At 45.6% G+C, this 14,889-nt stretch overlaps 1 pseudogene; it reads right to left on the reverse strand.

The window, feature by feature from the left end:
• Nucleotides 1–552: 552 nt before the first annotated feature.
• On the reverse strand, nucleotides 553–1,102 carry LOC105103432 (large ribosomal subunit protein eL28-like; annotated as a pseudogene).
• Nucleotides 1,103–14,889: the final 13,787 nt, after the last annotated feature.

Here is a 14,889-nt window from a genome sequence, read left to right on the forward strand (position 1 = left end):
TTTCTTTCTTTCTTTCTTTCTTTCTCTTTCTTTCTTTCTTTCTTTCTTTCTTTCTTTCTTTCTTTCTCTTTCTATCTTTCCTTCCTTCCTTTCTTCCTTCCTTTCTTTCTATCTTTTCTTTCTTTCTTTCTTTCTTTCTTTCTTTCTTTCTTTCTTTCTTTCTTTCTTTCTTTCTTTCTTTCTTTCTTTCTTTCTTTCTTTCTTTCTTTCTTTCTTTCTTTCTTTCTTTCTCTTTCTTTCTTTCTTTCTTTCTTCCTATCTTTCTTCCTATCTTTCCTTCTTTCTTTCTTCCTATCTTTCCTTCTTTCTTTCTTTCTTTCCTTCCTCCCTCCCTCTCTCTCTTCCTTCCTTCCTTCCTTCCTTTTTTTCTTTCTTTCATCATGAATGAATGTTGAATTTTGCCACATGCTTTAGTTTCTTGATGTAAATTCCATTGATTTTTGAGTGTCACATCACCATTTGTGACATTATAATATCTGTCAGGACTCTGCCCTTGGTTCTTGTTTTGTTTTGTTTTATTTTGTTTTGTTTGAGACAAGTCGGCTGACATCTTTATTGCCTTGGGCACGGAGGTGCTCCTGAGCTCTTGGTGGGGTGGGTCCGCTTCCTCGTCACCATCGCAGGCTTCTGGCCACTGCGCAGGGTGGCACTGGCTCTATGATTGGTGGCCATGTGCAGATCCAGGTGGTACCTGTTCTTTCAGATCACGTGACAGATGCTGCTGAGGGTGGCTCCAGGTGTTCTTATTGATGGTGGGCTGCATAGGAAGTGCAAACTGGCCGGATTTCACTGGCTGGACCTCTGCTTCATCACCACCAGTATACCTTTGCCCTGGGCTCCACACCCACAGTCTTGCAGGGAATCAGCTTGTCATAGCAGAAGGAGCTGTGGGCCTTCAGGTCGTTGGGTTTGGTGTGTATGTCTGCTTGTTCCTCTTGATCAAGAAACTGGGGCAGTCCCGCAGGACCATCCATTGCAGATGTGCAGACGTGGCGGCAACTAAGGCAGCAGGGCAGGAGGTAGCCAAGAATGCGAGGGGTGCAGTGACAGAGGCCAGATGGGGGCACAGGCACTCTGTGGCAGGAGCCAGACACAGCCACATGGCCGCAACTCTGCCCTCTGTTCTTGATGCAGAGCTCCTAAAACCCTTGTAATTTCCTGAGTGATAGGGGTGGGGGGAGCATCTTTTGCTCAAATTTTTGGTCTTTGACCCTAGTTCCTGACACAGAGCTCCTAAAAGTCTTGTAATTTCCTGAGTGATAGGAGTATCTTACACAGAACTCCTAAATCCCTTGGAATTTCCTAGGTGATAGAAGCATCTTTGGTTCCAGTGAGGAAACTCCTGGTGGGCTCCTGGATGGCTTCAAGAGGGGGGCTGTTCACAAAAAAGACCAAGCCATGATTAGAAGCTTGGAAATTTCAGTCTGAACCCCCACCCTCTCTGTCCAGCACACAAAGGGCATTCTGGGGTGCCTCTGCATTGTCTTCCTGGGATCTCCCTTCACTTACTCCTTTGTTGCCTTTACTGGTCTCCTAACTTATTCTGTACTATTCCACTGGTACCATCTAGTAACCTCTTGAAAAAGACCACGTGGGAGGTGAAGTTCTTAAGACATTTCTTTCTTTTTTTTTTTTTTTTAACTTTTTTTATTCATTTATAGTAATTTTACAATGTTGTGTCAAATTCTAGTGTAGAGCACAATTTTTCAGTTATACATGAACATACATACATTCATTGTCACGTTTTTTTGCTGTGAGCTACCATAAGATCTTGTATATATTTCCCTGTGCTATACAGTATAATCTTGTTTATCTATTCTACAATTTTAAAATCCCAGTCTATCCCTTCCCACCCCATGCCCCCTTGGCAACCACAAATTTGTATTCTATGTCTATGAGTGTGTTTCTGTTTTGTATTTATGGTTTGTTTGTTTGTTTGTTTGTTTGTTTTTTAGATTCCACATATGAGTGATCTGATATGGTATTTTTCTTTCTCTTTCTGGCTGACTTCACTTAGAATGACATTCTCCAGGAACATCCATGTTGCTGCAAATGGCATTATGTTGTCGGTTTTAATGGCTGAATAGTATTCCATTGTATAAATATACCACATCTTCTTTATCCAGTCATCCATTGATGGACATTTAGGCTGTCTCCATGTCTTGGCTATTGTAAATAGTGCTGCTATGAACATTGGAATGCAGGTGTCATTTTGGAGCAGGGTTCCTTCTGGATATATGCCCAGGAGCGGGATTCCTGGGTCATATGGTAAGTCTATTCCTAGTCTTTTGAGGAATCTCCATACTGTTTTCCACAGTGGCTGCACCAAACTGCATTCCCACCAGCAGTGTAGGAGGGTTCCCTCTTCTCCACAGCCTCTCCAGCATTTGTCATTTGTGGATTTTTGAATGAAGGCCATTCTGACTGGTGTGAGGTGATACCTCATTGTAGTTTTGCTTAAGACATTTCATATATTTAAATATCTTTATTTTTATCTTCATGCATGACTGATAATTTACATCTGATTGCTAACTTAGCTGGGTAGACAATTCTAAGTTGGATAACTTTCCTTCAGAATTTTGAAGGCTTTCTACAGTATGTTCTTGCTTCTAGTGTTGCTATTGAAAAGTCTGAAGACACCTCATCTCTTAGACTTTGTATGTAACTTGCTTTTCTCTCTGGAGACTTGTAGAATCTTTCCTTCAATCCTAGTGCCATAGTCTAGCTTCATCTATTGTGTTAGAAATTCAGTGGGCCTGTTTGATCAGGTAATTCAATGTCTTTTCAGTTCTGGAAATTTTTCTTCAATTATTTTATTGATAATTTTATCCTATTTTCTCTGTTATATCCTTATACAATTTCTGTGATTCAATTTTTGGATCTCCTGGATTGATCCTTAATTTTATCTTCATCATTTCATCTCTGCACTCTAGTGTTTGGCACATGCTTGGAACATGATAGCTATTCCATAAGTGTTTGTTACAGAATTAGCCACTCATGTCATTGCTAAAATTTTTGAAATATTCATTTTTGTTGATTTTATATTGCTACCAAGAGGTGAGGCTTGAGTTCATTTACTGAGCTTTAACCATGCACTTGGAGGTTTTGCACATATATAGATGTAAATTTTATATATAATATATGTATATCACATATTACAACCCCTGACCACTTAGAGTTCATTGTTTAACAGCAGGAAAAAAATTTTAACAGATAATCATTCCTTATTTACAACAGAAATTTAAGCAAAATTTGGACATGTGAATTGGCAAATGGATCTTTACGTGGTACACATTAGAATCTTTTGTTCTTTTTAGATTGATAATAGCTGCAACCCAGCTTTACATGGGAAAATGCTTCTCAACATTTAATATGCATTCTAAGTGCCTGGACATATTTTCTTTCTTCTTTCTTTTAAAAATTTTTTGGGGGATGGGTAATTAGGTTTACTTTATTTATTGTGAGAGGAGGTCCTGGGGCTGAACCCAGGACCTTGTGTATGCTCAGCTTGCACTCTACCACTTGAGCTACACCCTCCCCCTGCCTGGACATATTTTCTATATTCAGATTCTGAATCAGTTGGTCTAGAGTGGGACCTGACATTCTGCATTTCTAGTAGTCTTGTAGGTTATGCTGGTGCTGTTGGTCAAAGACTACACTTAGAATAGCAAGGCTCTGACATAATTTCTTTTCTCTTTTCATCTTCTTCTCCTTCTCCTTCTTTCATTTAAAGCCATCTACGTTTAACAGATAAATTTTCCATCTACCTTCTTGCTGATATTTCCTGGGAGCACTTTCTTAGTAAATCTTCATCACAGGGTCAGCGTCCAGGTACTGAATTGAAGACATCAGCCCCCCACCTTCCTTGCCACCCAAATAGTAATTACTTAAAGTCACTGGTGATATTAGTCTTTGTTCCATCTCACACTATAAGCAACTCTAATTCCCAATTTCTTCCAATAAAACTTTTTGTGAATTCATGACTACTATGTTCACCACTTAATGTTCAGTGTTCTATAAATGAATTTAGAAATAAGGAAATAAGTCTATTGTTTCTTCCTTCTCCCTTATACATGATAAATAAATTTGTTTTAATTGTGAATGTGTTAGTTATAGAGTTATTGTCTGTTCAGATACTAAAGCTTTTCTGTCAGGGTTTTGACCCTGGTGCTTAAGTCTAGGTGGCCATCAATGAAAGTTCAGCCTGACGATGACAAAGCTCTTAGGAAGGGAAGCAATGATCATTGTTCACAGAGGTGGATGTCTTCTCATGTAAAGTCAGTGTTAGCAATGGGCACCTGGCCTTGAGAAGAACATTGGCTCTTCCCAAGCACCTTGGAGGAGGAGGATGCAAAGCGATTGAGTTAAGTCCTTACCGAGATTGCTTTCTCTACTTGGGATGAAAAATGATCATACAGGAGCTACTCCAGCTCAAAATTTGGAAAAGCTACCAGCGAATTTATCTCCAGAAAAATTGTTTGCTCTGATTCCTAGTCCTTGAAGAACATTAGGCAAGCCAGGGCCAACCAAGAGTTAGATGATTAAGGGTATTATTTTCTAAAGTTGATGCTAATCCACCCTGTAGCAGAAAACCTATTTACTTCGGTGACTTTTGATTTGGAGGACACAGCTTCTTGGCTGAAGTCCTGGGAGTGACAGGAAATTGAGAAGTGTTGTGCACTCACCTCTCAACAAGACCAATGTTGGCATAATAGGATGTCTCAGCTGGGCCCAGGTGCACGTGGGGTGCAGAACGAGGAGACTTTTCCTAGTTCCAAGTGTCTGTTTACATTCAGAGTAGCCTTTTGGATAAACAATGACAGCATAAATTCTTTGGGCTGAAGATACACACAGACCCATCTGTTGGGTGTGAGAGAAGAATGGGGGTGTGGAAGGGGAAGGGGCACTGGGCAAACAAGATGGCAGGAAGGACATAAGGTGTCTCCCAGAGAAAGTTTACTATAAAGGAAGAAATTATTCTGGAGCATAAGCCAGAGCCTGCAATAGGCCTGTGGGTCAGAGATGAGGAGTGGTTGTTTACGGTGGGCTTTTACTCAAGCTGTCCCTACCCAACTGCCCTCATGTGGGCCCAGGGACCCTCCCTGTGTACAAGCTGAATGGACGAAGCTGACAGCACTGTGGGGTTCCAGCAAGGCTGCTGCACATGTACCTCACCTCCCATTTTAAGTACACGTAGGTGAGAGGAAAGCGCATTGACCTTACCTCGTCAAGAGCATCTTGGTCTGCTCCCGGACTTGAGGAGACCAGTGGGAGCATGGTGGCTCCACGTGCAGAGATGCCTCTGAAGGACAGGAGACACTCTGGCTCACAAGGTCCTGGCTTAGCTCACTGACACTCACAGGTGGAGGCAGCAGAGTACAGGGAGGAACAGTCACCTGGAGATGTGACCCCAGAGGAGGCCTCTGGCTCCGAATGAGGGAAAGCACATGAGTAGGAAGGCCTTGGGGTGGGAAAGCTGGGACGGTGACTCTGGGGAATGACACTGTGAGGGAACCTGGACTTTCTAAGAATCCATGGGCTGAGAATTGGGGAGGACAGAAAAGGAGAGACGGGAATTCAGGAGTTGCTGGGTGACACTGTTCGCTCAGGGATGCTGGGAGGGGGCGCCATGAGCCATGAACAGCAGGAAGTTCCGGCAGGACATTTCTCTGATCAGAGTTCGAGTGCTTTCTGAGATGGAAGATGGAAGTGGGGTGACCTCGAAAGAAGAAAAATAATTCAGGGATCTGGGCTAGAGAAAAAAAAAAAAAAAAACCAGAGGGAAAACTGAAGGGAGCATGAGAACAGAATAAGCTTTGGAAAACTAGTTATGCTTTTAACTTACACCAAACTGGCTTGGTTAATATGAGCATGTGTGCACGTAATTTATAAAATCTGTACTGTAAAACTAGCAATTCCATCGACTGTCATAAAATGTATGTGCATTGGAGTGGCCTTAGCCATCATGCACCAGTTCTGTTTGGGGCGAAGAGAGGGGAAAAGCTGTGATTCTAAGAGGTTCTAGAGACCTCAACTTAATGAACAAAAATTCAGTAAATAGTACTTACCAGGTGTCCATTCCTGTGCAATATGTTGGAAATTCAAAGGTCTCTGCTCTCAAAAGATGTATTCTGGTAGAGGGTCATAGCACCCACGTGCTAGGATGATCAAAGGAGAGGGAACAGGAATACACATCCCAGACTGGATGATACTCGTATTGATCAGGGACGATTCACAAGGCATCTTCCTGAGTGTATTCACTGCATATCTGGAAACATTATTTTTAGCGAAATATTTCAGACACATAAAAATTTATAAAGGATAAAAGAATGAATATCCATGTTCCTACCACCCAAATTAAGAAACTCAGAAACACAGACGAAGCCCCTTATGTTTGAAATTCCTGAGATATTTCAGTAAGTCTTTAAAATCCTAGCTGGGCAGACTTCTTAGAGGACCTGTCTGGGTCTGGGCTGCTAGCACACAGTACCATAGACTAGGTGGCTTGTAAACAACAGAAACTTATTTCTCACAGTTCTGGAGGTGGGGAAATTCAAGGTCAAGGTGCTCGTAGATTCAGTGTCTAGTGAGGGCTTCTTCCAGGTTCGCAGGTGACTTCCCCTCTTCTCCTTGTGTCCTCACAGGGTGGAAGGGGTGAGGGAGCTCTTTGGGGTTTCTTTCTTTCTTTCTTTTTTTGCATTATTTTTTATTGAAGTATAGTCAGTTTACAGTGTGTCAGTTTCTGGTGTACAGCATAATGTTTCAGTCTTACATATACATACATATATTTGTTTTCATATTCTTTTTCATTATAGGTTACCACAAGATATTGCATATAGTTCCCTGTGCTGTACAGTATAAACATTTTGTTTATCTATTTTATATATAGTAGTTAGTATCTGTAAATCTTGAATGCCAATTTATTCCTTCCCACCTCCTTTACCCACCTGGTAACCATAAGTTTGTTTTCTATGTCTGTGAGTCTGTTTCTATTTTGTAAATAAGTTCATTTGTGTCTTTTTTTTAGATTCTACATATAAGCAATACCATATGGTATTTTTCTTTCTCTTTCTGACTTACTTCACTTAGAATGATAATCTCTAGGTCCATCCATGTAGTTGCAAATGGCATTGTATTTTTTATGGCTGAGTAGTATTCCCTTGTAAAAATAGACCACATCTTCTTTATCCATTCATCTGTTGATGAACATTTAGGTTGTTTCTGTGTCTTGGCTGTTGTAAATAGTGGGATTTCTTTTATAAGGGCACTAATCTCATTCTTGAGGGCTTCACCTTCATGACCTAATCACCTCCAAAGGCCCCACCTCCAAACACCATCTCATTAGAGATTGTTTCAATGTATGGGTTTTGGGGGGACACAGACATTCAGTCTGTTTCAGGACCTTACCACTTGCAGGCCCCTGGGGTGAATCAGGGTGGTGATGGGGGAGAAGGCTATGAGATGAGGACTCGTTCCCAGAATCCCCACCTGGAGAGATCTCCCTTTTAAAGTGGAGTCTCGTTCTTTTGGCTCTGAACTTGGCGACCAGGAGACCTCCTGCCGAACACCCAGGCTTGGGTCCTGACTCCTCTCTGAGACTGAGGGCTTGGAATAATCCAGGGCAGAAATGAGAGCGTAAAGGGGCACGTAGCCCCCCGTAAGAGGCCTACGCTGCTCGTTTGTGCCAGAGCACAGAACTTTTGAAAGGAATGATTGTCTCTCTCTGAAGAGCCTGTCAGTGGAAAAGCTGTTAAAAATAATTTCCTTGCAAAATGCACAATGCTCTTACGCAGAACTCGCCAACACTGCTGTTCAGCAGCCTTTTCCGTTTGTGTGAGCTCTGGAATATTAAGCATTCCTTGTGCAGACTCAGAAAATAGCTTGCTAATCGCACTGCGCCTGTCAGTTGCCTTGTGGGTACCCGCCCGGCACAGTGGGGCTGTGGGCAAGGCCGGCTCGGTGTGATGTGTGTGTTGCTGAGATCAGGGCCCTTAGAAGTCGTGGGGCTTTAGGGTTTAAAAAGGAGTGGACGGGTTAGCAGAATCTCTCTCCTTAGCGTCTGTCTTCTTTTTCTTCCCAGAGTTCTGATGGGTTAAACGTTCTTTTAGGTCCTCAGGGCCTCAGAGTTTCCAGTGGAGGGTAACAATGACCCTGGACAACCCAGATCTCCCAGTTTGGGTTCTTGTAATCAAGTGTGTGGCTTGAAGTTTCCAGAAAGATTCAGCTGCTCTGAGGACCAGCAGGGGGCTTGATCGTTTGTCTAAATTCCACAAAACTAGGGTGACCACAACAGCAGGTGACAATTATTGGACATGTGCTGTGTCAGCTCATATGATGGACAGTTTATTATATTGATTCTCATACCAAACCTCACCAGCTAGGCTCTGTTTTCCCCATTTTAGAAATGAGGACGAGGCCACAGTCCAGAAGTCGCAGGGCTGGGTTTGCGCCGAGGTCAGTCTGAGTTCAATGTCTGTGCTCTTTTCATCTTCCAACAATCCCCGAATTAGTGTGGGTGAGAATCACCTGCAGTGTGATTGACAAATCAGATCATTGGTCCTCTCCACCTTGGGATTGGCTTATTTAGAACAGGGTGGGGATGCTTTTTTTTAAACACACATTTTAAACACACTCCATGTGCAACTTCGACCCAGGTGGGTAGGGTGCCATACTCTGAGAAACACTGAAATGCAGCTCTACCAATGGCCAGGCCACTTTCTGCACATCTGCAGCTGTGCGGGAAAGGGAGGATCTACCAAAGAGAGTGGAACATTAATTTGAATGAGTTAATTTCCTTGTCATGGAGAACCATGAGGGATGGACTTCAGCTTGCCCAGTGGTTTGGGTTCCAGGGTGAGGTCTGCACAACTGCATGCCATCCACCTGGGCCTCTGGGTCTGCTGAAGAAGACCTTGAAGGCCCAGGTATTTCCTAGACCTTTCCCGTTGTCCACCTAGGGTCAGGGATCCTAGGGGGCAGTCAGTGGGGTCAAGGTCTCTTTGGCTGTCCTGCCAGAATCCCATTTGTCTCAGCTCCAAATCCATGTATTATAATTGCTTAAAACTGAACTGATTTGGGGCAAGATTCATGACCCCATTTCTTGGCAACCACTCTACATGGCATATGCTCCAATCTTACTGGGAAGTCATTGAGATTGGTTCTGCTTTAGAATGAGACCTACGAAGGAAATCTGTTCCCATCAGTCCTACCAGGTCTGGCACAAAGTACATAGTTAATCAAAACGTATTCAATGGTTTCTCCTCAAGAAAACATTTTAGCAGGTCACAGTCCCCAGCAGCCTTGGTCACAAGCGGGGAAGAAGTCACATTGGCAAGTATCTCCATCTTTCCTTCCTCGGTCCTCCTCTGCTTTATGGCCCTGGCTTTTATTTTCTTCCTCAATGCTGGGGTCCTTCTGCTCACAAAGGACCCTCCTCAGGAGAGGGGCCTCTCTCATGCAGCACCCATATGCTAGTTAAGATGTTCTGGGGTTCACTGAACTCACATTTTAGAGAAAATGAGACAACTGGCTAACAAAAGCATTTCCAGAAATGATGGTGACCAGGTAGCTGGCAGGAAGTGATGGGGAAAGGGGGGGAAAGCCTGTCTTTCAGCTGTTCAGATCTGAGACCTTGGGGAGGATTCTCTGTAGGCCTTGCTAGAATGTTCTGTGACTCTGGGCACATTCTGATGGCTAGGTGTCTGCTGAGTCTCCAGGTGAGCGTGGGCGTGTGTGTGCTGAGCCGAGTCTGTGGATGGCGGCTGCAGCCATCACCTCCACGGTCGTCTTCCTGGCTGCACTGGGCTCTCCTCCTCAGAGCGGCTTCTGTGTGGCCCTCGGGTGAGGCGGGTCCCCTCTTGGTACCTTGGAGGTCATCTCAGCAATTTTTGATGCACTAGAGCAGCGGTTTTCAACAGGGGCTGGTTTTGCCCCCTGGGGAACGTTTAGCCATGTCTGAAAGACATTTTTGGTTGTTGTAAGTCAGGTGGTGGTGCTGCTGCTACTGGGATGCAGAGGGGAGAGGCCATGGATACTGCTAAACATCCAACAATGTACAGGACAGCCCCACATGGCCAAGAATTATCCAACCCAAAGGCCAACAGCAAAAGCTGAGAAGCCTGGTACCAGTGGAAGCCTACTGGGAGATGAGCACACATTTCATACAGGGCAGCGGGAACAGTTCGGGCTGGTGTGGGATTCTGCCTTTGCAGTTAGGGACCTCAGGAGTGGTTCTGAACCCTAGCTGTGATCCATAAATTCAGAGACGAGAAGTGGCTTTGCTCAGCATTTTCCCTCCGTAGAAGGAAAGGGGAACTGGTGTCTAACCCACCCTTTTCTGGTTTTCCCCAGGCTCCCCCGCCCCCCACCCCACCCCACCAAGGAAGAGATGTATCCTCGCCGTGGGACCCAAATGTCCCCAACTAAATGGACAGGCTGTGGACAGGCTGTGCGTGGGGCTGGGGACGGGCATCTTCTGGTGGGCAGAGCCTTTCCTGGAGTGGATCCCTAGCCTGCAAGGTCCGTGTGGAGTGGAGGGGGGTCTGGGCCAGCTCTGCTTTGTGTCCACGGCTTCTAGCACAGGGTTTGACACATACGAGGTGCTCATTAAATATCTGTTGAACACGTGCTCTACTGAGTTTGAATAATTCTTAGATGTTTCATCCAGACTCCGAGGGTAGGTCCTAGTAGAAGAGGAGGGAGGCAGCTGATGGAGCCAACAGGAGCCGGCCCTCACTTCCTCTCCTGTCTGAGCCTCCGTGGGCACCGGGCCCCTCCCCGTTGTTAGGCGTAATGTGGTGGTGAGTGCGCGGGCTTTGCAGCTGGGTGGACTCGCGCTTGCATGCTGGCTCTGCCATTTCCAGGTGGTACCAGGCTGGTCAGACAACTCGACCTTAGTGAGCTTGTTTCCTCATCTGTAACTTAGAGATAAAAGCGGTTCTCTACCTAGTTCATACAGTGTTAGAGGAGTACAGGAAATATTGCACGATGAGTAGAGATGGCCAGGAGACTTTCCCAAGAAGCTTGTAGTTGGAGGGTCCGATAGAAGGGTAAACAAGCAAAAATAGAACAGCGTGATTGACACAGTGGATATATACACCAGATAACCTGTGCAAACTCCTAGCACGATGCCTGGCACTTCGGAGGGGTTCAATAGACGTGACTTTTGTTCTCCTTGTGAAAAATGCCGTGGGACTTCGGAAGAGGGATGGACAAGAGGGTATAGCTGGGGGTACGCTTTGAGCCCTAGGAGGAGGTTAAACAAGCTTATATCTGATGGCCTCTATTTACTGCATACACTAGAGAAACAGGTCATTTCCAGAGGGAGAGAAGGAAATGAGGACAAGGTTTGGACTTGAGAGGGTGGGAAGGGTTCGGAAGTTGATGTGGGAAACAGGAAAACGTATCACGTGGGGATGAGAACAAGCTAAGACACAGGTAGGACTGAAATGACCACTTTTTAAAAGAGAAGTAAATAGGCAAAGGCACTTGCTTTTTTCTGGTTTTCTCCTGCGCTGTGGGTCCCTGGCTGGAAGAGGCAGCCCTTCCGCAAGTTGGGCTCATGGTCTGTCAGGAGGACAGGGACGCTGATGATACGGAGGAGAGCACAGGTGTGTCAGCGGAGTCCAGGGGGTGGCGAAAAGGGATGCAAATCCAGGAGGTGGGGCAGACTAGGAAGAGGAACCAGGGACTGGGGCTCTGCGGAAAGAAGGAGGGAGGAGGCACAGCAGAAGGGCAGGAAGCTGGGCTCAGACGAGAGCACCTGAGTTTGCCGTTTTGCAGGGGCAGGGATTCTGGGTAATGAGAAATGCCACAGTGAGGCTGTGTGGATGGGTTACTAGAAGAGGTGAAGGTCCTCGGGAAGAAGAGGCTGAATTCTGTGCACAGACTTTGGGTGATGGCGGGAGATGAGGCAGACTGGAAATGGAGCCATGCAGAAAATTCTTGCCATTTGTTATGGTTTGAATTGTGTCCCTTAAAAGAGGTATGCTGAAGTCCTAACCCCAAGCACTTTAGGAAATAGGGTCACTGCAGATGCTAAGATGAGGTCATACTGGAGTGGGGTGGGCCCTTGATCCAACATGGCTGGTGTCCTTAGAAGAGAGGAAAGCACCACGTGAAAACAAACACGTGGGGAGAAAGAAGACAGCCACGTGTTGACAGAGGCAGAGACCGGAGTGATGCACTTACAAGCCAATGATCACCAAGATGGCCCTGCCAGCACCCTGATTTCACATGTCAGCCTCCAGCACTGTAAGAGAATACATTCCTGTTGTTTTAATCCACCTAATTTGTGGTGCTTTGTTACGACAGCCCTGGGATGCTCGTATGCCCTTCTCTCCCTGGGTCCAACGTTGCTTTAAGGTCTTACTCAATGTCCAGCGCCTCCAGCCAGCACTTCTGACTCCACTGGTCACACTGACATCTCCTGCCTCCCTTCTGTGACTTTCAGCTACACTGGGAGGCTGGTATAATTAGGCATAATTTCAGCATGGAATTCCAATATGTTTTATGATTTCCTTCAAATTGATTCAAGACTTGTCTTTACCTAAGGTGTAAGTATCTTACCTTCCCAAGTTTCTGACACGGCCACAGGCAGTGCCGGGCACCTGGTAGGCACTCGCCCTCTCTTTGTGTATCTCTCGCCGGCAGTTAGAGAATAGTGTCTAAACTTGATCCTCATTTAGGTCGCTTGCAGTGTGCATTTCTGGGACACTGAGATCCTGCTGGGGTTTGAATACTGATGGGCTCTCTTGACTCATTACAGAAAACTATAAAATGCACATCATCCAAAAAGTCATCATGTATTTTTTTTTAACATGAGAACAATTCAAATATGAGAATAATCAACTTAAGGAAACCCCCCTAACCAAAGTATACACACAGCTGATTAAATGATGGCGAGGGGAAGAAAGAATTTTTAATTAACACCAAGTTTTTCTTTTTTTTTCAATTTTAAATCACTGAATAAGGCTTAGAACGTTTTTTTCTTTTCAACTTATATACTTTTTTTCGGATTTACCACATCACAATAAAATTTGATTTATACAGCTTTCTGGGGACATGTACACTGTATAAACTAGTTATACTGAGGCTGAACAAAACTTGGAAAAACAAGGAGGAAGAACCTTCCTATGAAAGGGATGCTGAAAATACGCAAGTGCAGGTCTTTGCGGAGAACACCTTTTGAAGTTTATTTAAGAAAATGGTAATAGTGACTGTCTCTGAAAAGGGGAACCACAGAAGTAGGAGTCAGGGGGCGGGAAGAAAGGGAGACCTTCCACTTTATATTATTTTATGCTAAGTTTAAAAGAAAATCGTGTGTGCTTATCAAAGAGAGAGAAAGCAAGGGAGGAAGGAGGGAGGGAAAGGGAAGGAAGGAAGCAGGGGGAGAAGAAAAAGCTAGTTCAGACTGAAGGACAATTATAAAGCAAAGGCATGGTCCTTAAAGGATTATCTGGGATAGGATGGGTAACAGACTGTTGTAATCAGGGAGAAGGAGACACACACACACACACACACACACACACACACACACACACACACACACACACACCTTTAATGATCAAGTCTGCTATCTTCAAAAAGCCATATTCTCATTAGGCTTTTCCTGGGGCAAGATGATGAAGTCATTCTTGATGTCAGTCCAACATCCAGGCAGGGTGTCTCTGCTGGCGTAATTGCTCCTGTCTGCATCCCAGTCCCTCCCCCTGGGGAGCCTCAGTGACCTCTTTGATACCGCAGACCTCTCTTTGGCCCTCTTTCCCCAGGAGAGTCATTTCCTCCGTCATTTCTCCTGCTTGGTGATTTCAGCCTATGCCCTTCTCTCTTTGAAATAAATCACATGCAGCAGATAGTAGGGACCCTGGAAACACTGGGCTCCCATCACCCCGGGTCACATAGCAACATGTAGCTGTACCCAGGTCACATAAGTGGCATTGCGGGGGCTAGGCTGAAGGGCTCCTAACCCCTACCAGTGCCCTTTTCACAGTCCTGCAGGCTGACACTCATTACACACCACCTGCTACATCAGCGTGATGAGCGAAACCGGGAAGCTTGTCAGAAATGCTGTGAAGAGCGGTTTGCAATTCAGACAGCGGCAGAACCGAGTAATTGACAAGACTCTTGAGAAGATCGTGAACTTGAATGCACTGGTTAACTGTTAAAGGAACAGTTTCTGGGTGACTCAGTCGTCAGTGGTTTGGTCCTTAACACCCTCTGGACTTCGTCTGATTCATCATCGTTGGGTTCATTCCAACCAGCCCAATGCCTGACACATAGTAGGCTTATCACCGATTTGTGTTGAGGAGAGGCACTGACTTACCCTTTACACAGAAGGGAGGCATCCAGTCTCTCTCTCTAGCTGAATTCATTGGGAAGAATCCAGATCAAAAGAAGCGTGTCACGGGAAGAGGGAAGGCTGAAATAGAGGCCATGTGGACCATCTCGCGGTGTGCGTGCAGTGAGAAGGAGAGGGAAGGAATTAGAATTGGCTGCGTGCTCTTTGGCCCTCAGGGACAGTTGGCTCCCCCTCTCCCCCTCCCCCTCCTTCCTCCCTCTCCCCTCCCCCTTGGGGCGGGTGGCACAGCGCTGGTGGGGAAGGAATGCAGCTTTGGGGGAGGTGGGTGGACAGACAGCCGGGCTGTGTGTTCTGAGACAGCTTGTGGGAGAAAAGAACACCAGCTGGGACATGAAACAGTCCAGGGGCTGAGAACGTGGCTGAAAGGCATGGAAGCTGGCGAGCGCGGAGCGGGCACGCGTAAGAGACACAGGTGCACCGAGCTGCCAGACGGTGTGCGTGGGGTTGGCCGTCTCCCGCGCTCCTGACTCCCCCGCCCTCATGCAGCTCAGAGCAGCAAACGTCCCCTTCTCCTGGGAGTCTGAGGAGTC

The sequence above is a fragment of the Camelus dromedarius genome, chromosome 28, assembly GCF_036321535.1.
Source record: "Camelus dromedarius isolate mCamDro1 chromosome 28, mCamDro1.pat, whole genome shotgun sequence".
Taxonomy (NCBI): domain Eukaryota; kingdom Metazoa; phylum Chordata; class Mammalia; order Artiodactyla; family Camelidae; genus Camelus; species Camelus dromedarius.